Source organism: Aythya fuligula, chromosome 1 (genome assembly GCF_009819795.1).
Source record: "Aythya fuligula isolate bAytFul2 chromosome 1, bAytFul2.pri, whole genome shotgun sequence".
In the NCBI taxonomy this organism is placed as follows: Eukaryota; Metazoa; Chordata; class Aves; order Anseriformes; family Anatidae; genus Aythya; species Aythya fuligula.
This window is the reverse complement of record NC_045559.1, coordinates 63,087,211-63,094,839: the sequence shown is the minus strand read 5'-3', so window position 1 is coordinate 63,094,839 and position 7,629 is coordinate 63,087,211.

Here is a 7,629-nt window from a genome sequence, read left to right as displayed (position 1 = left end):
TCTATGCACTTCTCAGTGTCTGTTCTCCCTGTATTGCTGCTTGTTTGCTAACATCCAGAATTAGGTCTTATGAAGGGAGTGTAAATGTGCAGCAAAGCACAAAGCACAGGAATCTGCAATTTTCCAGTTGCTATAAACATGGGGTATATACATGTGAACAGATCAGACCACCAGCTGGAACAGAATGAATGTTACCATTGCAAAATCATTTGGTAGCTTTATAATGGAAAGACTCTCTTGACGCTGAATTTCAGGAAGTGGTTGACTATGGTTATCTGATGCCTTCTGCTTACACCAGGTAAACTGTTATAACTGACAAGACACAGCATCAGGAATCAACACTACTAACAGATGCCACCTGCTTTACAAAACAAATAGAAGTAAAAGGTAAATGAAAATACATTTCTTGTATCAGTAGACCTGATTGAATACAGATGGATATGATATACAGGATGGTTCTTCACATAATTCAAAAACAAGAACTCACTGTTGAATATAAACTTACAGAATAGCTTTTACTAACCTACTAAGAGCAGCCGTACTGCCTGCACCCATAGAGAGGCCCCCAGTGCCAAGGGTGTTGTCCTGATGGGTGCAGGCAGAAACTTTGATCAGTGAGGACATATTAAATCTCAGGCTTTAAAGAGTAAATGAAAGGCCTTGGACAACATTCTCCTGCCTTACTGTCTTTGCCTGTTTTCTTTGCAGTATTTTTTTAGTCAGTGTTAACCAACTGGATTTCTGTGGTGGTAGTAACAGGGCTATTTATGCTTACAGTAATTACTTCTGCATTTATAAATGAAAGAGGAAGAAAGAAGCATATACTTCTATTATAAGCACTGTTAAAATCTTGCTTAATGTTTCATAAGGTTGGGCTGGCACGTAAACTTACTGCTTAAACTTCTGTAGTGAACTTCTAAACTTTTGCTTTGATGCTAACCTTTGTTTTCACTGTGTGTGTAGTGCTCTTGGTATAGTTTACTAAGCTTCACAAATGAAAGTTTTCTTACTATGACCTCATCAAGGAGTTAAATGCAGGAACTTAGCACTGATCATGTAATAACCATATAGATACAATTATTTGAACATGGAAGTTGGCAGAGCACCAACAATTAAGAAGGGGATCTCCCTAATGGTGACTGAAATGGACATCAAAATGCCTCTTCTCCCACTGTAAGAGGATAATTTGGCCAATATCTTGCTCAATCTGGGGGAAATCAGTAAATGTGTATTAAGTACCAATGTAATGCAGAGTTTGCTGCTGATTCCATTTGTGTAGACTATATATATGCATATGGATTTATTGAAGTCTTAGCATCCTTATCTGTTTTTCAGTGATCATTTGGTTCCATGATGCAATACAGCTCCTCCTTGCATAACACAGCAGTGAACTAATTTGAGGCACCTACCAGGCACATTTCTTCTATCTTCCAACTTCAGTTCTTTGGTCAGAGCAGACCTTTTGAAGCCTAAACTGGTAGGTGCATACATTCGTTGTCCAAATAGAGGCATCACCAGCTGATAAGACATGGGGAAAGGGCCTCAGGTTGCACCAGGGGAGCTTTAGGTTGGATATTAGGAGAAATTTGTCTACTAAAAGGGTTGTAAAGCATTGGAACAGGCTGCCCAGGGAAGTGGTTCAGTCTCCATCCCTGGAGGTCTTCAAGAAACATACAGATTTAGACCTTAGTTATCATGGTTTAGTGGTGGACTTTAGTACTAAGGTTAAAGGTTGGACTAGATGATCTTAGAGGTCTTTTCCAACTTGAATGATTCTATGATTCGATCATCTTTCTTTGAGAAAATCTTCTAAATAAAAAAGAAATGTAGATTACTATTTTGGGATTTTTTTTTTTTGTTTTGTTTCTCTGAAAGGCTAAGCAAAAAAAATTTAAAGGTAAGAAAGTAATGTCCTTTACATTTTTTATTCAGATTATTCCATTACTATTGTCAAGTATTTAGGTTTGGAATTATGAAGGAAAGTACAGGTGTGAAATTAAGGAAATACTAGAGTATGAAAAATCACTAGTGAAACATTTATTCACCGACTAATAGAATTTTAGTAGTAATATGGTTTTAAGATTCTTTATTCTTAATGAGAAATTATGAGCAACATTCTCTTCATTTCAAGTGGCTTTGTGAGAAACACTCTGTAGCCAATAACATAGGCTCAGGCGAGGATCTCCGTGAAGTAGAAATTTTATTTGCAATTTCAATGGTGGGCACCCCACAAGCAAGAGAGCGCCTACTAGTCACATAGTACAGTTTATATACTTTCTCAATAACTGGGATCCTCTCCTGTTTCCCCATTGACAAGGTTCCCCATTCAATTTGTTCCCCAATCAATGGGGAATGTTTCCCCATTCCCCAGGTTCACAACCTATCCGATGCTTCACAGACAATGCATGGCCTGTGGTTGCTGGCCTGTTAAATTTCAGATTTCTTTTGACTTTTTTACTGTTTGAAATGGTAATGTTTCTTCACTTATCTGACTTGAGTTGACACTGTGATTTTCGCCTAATTGCTCTAAGGAGTCTCGCTGTCTGCATTTTACAAGGTCATCTACTAAGCTTTCTTATCACTGCAAGCATATCTCAATACCACATTCCTTACCTTTAAACAATGTAACTGTGCAAAAAAAAAAACATTTTTATTCCCGCAGCTTCATGTCACTTGATGCTGTGGAGGACAGGCAGATTCTTTCAGGGTCTTTGACAGAATGAAGACTGGCCACCAGGTTTGCAGTTATAATTAGAAATTTATTACATAAAAATTTCAGCAGTCACCACAGTTTATCTATAATTCCTAGGGTTTAGCATAGGTTACATTTGCACAGAATTTCTAGAATTCTCAGTTGCATAGACTTTTCAGGCACTTGAACCTTCTGCAGCGTGGATCAAATTCACATTAATCAGCATGCAATACAGTAACCGTACCCTAGACTCACACTTTACCTTAAAGAACATGAGCCACTCGATTCTCTGGGGAAGATGACAAGGGTGGAAGTGTGCCTGGCCACCAGGAGATCACAGGCTTTGCTGTTCAGAAGCCACTGTTCAAGTTCCACTCAAGGCTTGCTGCTGCTTGATTGTGTATATATAGGCCATCTAATGTGCTGTTAACTTCCCTGTTAACAGGTGCCACCACCCCCTGGCAAACCAGCAGGGGGGCCCTGGTAATGCTAATAGGCTTAATCACACTGATAATGTCTGTCCCAATAGCTTGGGGATGGAAAAGGGGAGGGTGGTACCTTCACATTTTATGGATGTTTGCCTTATTGTTGGTTATGCTACCCATGTTACCAGGTGTTAGGAGCAGGGGGTACTTGTCACAGTCCCCCTCTCAAAAGAAGTTTTTCTCAAAAGAATGGAAGCAATTACTTGTGGACAATGAAAAACATACCCCAAACTGTATTTTGAGGCTGGAAAAACTTACCCCAAACTGTCATGCTGTTAGGAGATCGCACTGTTTCCCCTATTGATATGGGTCTCTCCAGGCATCCGGAATTCACCTAATCAACTCATATTTAAAGCAGTGAGAATTTAGCAGTACTCATATCAGCCCAAGCAGGGTGCCTCCGAGGAGGGAGACTGCTCAAGCCTTTCCCTGGGTTCTTATACCCCTACGGTCCTTGTTTTGCCAGCTAAAATCTAATCAGTTCTTGACACATAGGTTATGTTCCTTCAGATTGGTGGTTCCTTCTTGTGGGGCAGGATGTCTTTTTATCTCCCGAGTATGTCTCTCATCTGGTGCTGGCCTTGGTCAGCATGTTTTTCTTCCTCTTATCAGTATCATTCAGACCTTAACACAATGTTGCTCAATGCTGGTTAATCACTCCTACATACTGTGTTTGGGTTATGCAGAGTTCATGCTGTGGCCTAAGGCCTCACCAAATCTACTCTACTAAAGTCAAGCAACAGCTACCCGAGTTCCTCACATACCAGCAGCTTGTTTCCCTTTTAGTGTCCTTCCTTTTCTTTTATGTACATCCCTACTTTCTATATGTAAAAAGCCCAATTTGCCTCTGGGTATTCAGGTATAATCTCAACAGGCATACATATAGAATTAGAGTAAACAGGCACGAATACCAACATTATAATCAATACAATGACTGGATGTAACATAAGATTTAGAACCCCTGTAGCAGGGGGAGACAATCCCAATAGTACTTCCCACCAGTGGTATCCACCATCCTTAATCCTCTCCAGAACATGGTGTATTTCCTTTGGATCATGGTGGATAGTGTCTAAGGCTTTCTCTCCATGATTTTGTATATGCTTTAATAATTTGTGCACACAGTTTGTGCATGCTACAGTGTTACAGTACTCGACTTTTATTTAACTCAATAAGAATTTAATGGTGCCCATATATCAGCTCAAGCTGGGTACCTCCAAGGAGGGAAATTGCTCAAGACATTCCCTGGGTTCTTATACCCCTACAGTCCTGGTTTGCCAGCTGCAGTCCAATCAGTTCTTGACATACAGGTTACATTCCTTCACATTGGCGGTTCTTTGTTGTGGGGCAGGATATCTTCTGTTATCTCACAGGTATGGCTCTCATCCGGCTGCCCGGGGTCAGCCCTTGGGTCAGACCCCAACACAGTGCCACTCGGTGTTGCTTAATCACCACTACAAATCAGGTTTGAGATCTGTGGAGTTTGTACTGTGGCCTAAGGCTTTACCAGATTTCCTCTACTATTGTTAAGCAATAGCTCCTGAGTTCCTCGCATACCAGCAACTTTTTTTCCATTTCAGTGTTCCTGTCTTATGCTAAAACGATACATCAGTGCTTTTCACAGCTCTTCTGTTTGCTGGGTAGCTGCACCAACATTTACCAGTGAGTAGCCAAGATTTCTCTTAATTCATTAAGACTTCAATGTTTGAGTCTTCTGTTTCACATGGATGTCAGATAGCTTTCCAGTTACTACAAAGAAGCGGACAGGGTGGATGTAAGAGCATTGCCAGCTAATATGTTTTTACTAGACTAATGTAGATCAGGCTAATGTCCTATCTGTCCATACTTCTGCTGCTATAAAATGTGCTTTTAATTCCTCTCCTAAATAGCCTTCTGCCAAGATCTCAGACACACATTTGATAGTTTATTTTACTGCCCTAAGACAGGATCCAAGAATGGTGCTCAAATGTAGCCTTTTAATGGCAGCAACAGATTTAATATGTGTCATAAAAGACTACTTGGTTAACGTTTTTAGCTGCTTTTTAACTGAATGTTATACACAACCTTTTTCTGACTGCTCTGGGGCTATGGAGTAAGTTCTTCAGTGTGAGTGAGATCTTGCATATAAAGTGATCTCCATGAAAGCATCGTCTTGTCTAAAATGCTCTTGTTCAATTACTTTATCAATTAAAATTACAATGTATCGTGAAACAGTCCTGTATCATCTCTTAAAGAGAATGACAAAAACTGTTAGATGGGCTATGAATAACCATGGTGAGACCAAAGGCCATTAACATACCTTGTCCCCTTAACAGTATTCAGCACAAAAGTTCTTCTATATAGCTGGCTTTAGTGACACATCTTTACTAGCAGAAACTGGTAAGCCTCAGCTGTGAGACTTCCTTATGAGGAAACTGATGTGAACTATATATAATTGTATTCAACTTGTCTTCAAGTCTCTCTCTTATTTTTGTTATAGCCATCTGCTGCCTTTATCATAGATATAAATTGTTAGTTATTTGTTGTCATAGTTATCTCGTGGGTATCCCATAATTATCTCATTTTTGCTGCAAGATATGAGATAACCATATCATAATAATGCCAAGCTATTACTGTATCTGGTCCTGTTCTTGAGTTATTGCATTTGCATGTTATAGTCTACCTAAGCTATTCAAAAAATCATGGTCAATTCCTACTGCAATAGCACTGTTGCATGATCTTGTTCTTCCCTGCCAGCAACTTGGTGGAGAACCTGAATGTGGTTATAACTTTGCTCAAGTGAGAAGACAGGATGAAGGGCTGTAAGCTGCCATGTGACTGGTCAGAAAGGAGTGTTGTGTGAATGCTGTCACCCTCAGGACTGGGATGTACTAGTGGATTCTTGTTCCACTGCCAGGCTGAGATACGCATAGACAACCTCTGAAGCCCTAAAGGAGAGGAATGAAAAGTTGCACTGAAGCACTCCTTGTGGGAAAGCTGTCAGCAGTTGTTCAGAGAGCTAGAACAAGTCCTGGAGACATTGCAGCCTGTCCACAGCAAGAAAAAGAAATGAAAGGTGACACTGAGGGAGAGGATACTTATGGATTTGGAGCACTGCCAGCTTGAGTGAAGATAAGGAAGATAAGGAAGTATGATAAGGAAGATAAGGAAGATAAGGAAGTATGGCCAGCTGATGGCTTATGCAACTGCAGAGCAAATGGGAATTGCAAGGAAGAGGAGGAAAATATTTGCTGGAGTGTGTTAAGACCTAGCCAGAAAAATGCAGTTTAGAGAAAGAAAAAACAATCTTGATGTGGGGAGTTTGAATGGAAATGAAATAATCTCCTGAGGTGACATGCAGACTCCAAGATGCTGTAAAACTGCTTTGGATGGAAGAGACTGATGTGTGCATGCTCTCCATCTTGCTCTCACCCCCTCCATTTCTCCCTCCCTCTCTCTCCCACACTCCCTCACATCCTTCAGGTAGTGAATCAGGCAGGAAAACATGGGGAAAAGGCACAGGTGTTACTATAGGAATACTGCTAGTTCAAGTTGCTTAAGGATGGGAACTGCTGCTGGCCTACTTAAGGATTGTTGGTGTGAGGACAAAGATATAGGAAGGCTACTAAAAGTTGCTGCAGCTTTTAATTGGATTTGAGAGTTCCCTACATGTGACTAATGGTTGGTAACATCTTAGTGGAGTGTCTAGAAGACAATACAAAAACTGATAGCAGTGGTGAACAACTAAAAATTGAGGTGACAACCCAAAATGTTGGCCTGAAAGCATACTTGCTGGCTCCAGTCTTCTCAAAATCAGAGTTATGTGGAGATGGAGCGGGGTCCCACTCAAAATGTATGGGTAAAACGGAGAACAAAGGAATCCAAGTCAGATATAAGCCTGGACCTGTAAACATGGTACAGTGGTCCACTCATCTCCAAAAGATGGAAATCCAGTGGTGGTACCGGCTCTGGACACTGTAACATTACTAGCCAACTCCTTGGATTAAGAGTGATGAGTAGACAGGTGAGATGTTGTATAGGCTCAAGATTTATTATCTGTTATTAAAGGGTAATCATAAACATGGATGTGTGCAGCTTGTCTGTGTGGATTTTGTGCATGTAAATACAGAACATTAAGACAAATAAAAGCTAATGTCAATGTTTCTCAAAGGTGGTGGTGTGATGAAGGGATACATGTCACACCCTCATATATATATATATATATATATATATATATATATTTAAATTTCAGTCACTATCCCAAGAAAATAGATGCAGGTTGAAAACTGAAATCAAAAGGGGATGGTCACCCCAAATATGAACATAATCTAAAACACTAATGCATTTTCCTTCCAACAACAATAAAACAGCACTTACATATGCAGCAATGCTGTTCAGTATCTGCATGCCCAGTTCTGAAGACAGAAAACCAAGTGGTGTTTTTCAGAGTTTCATGCTGATAGTGTGGAGGCAATT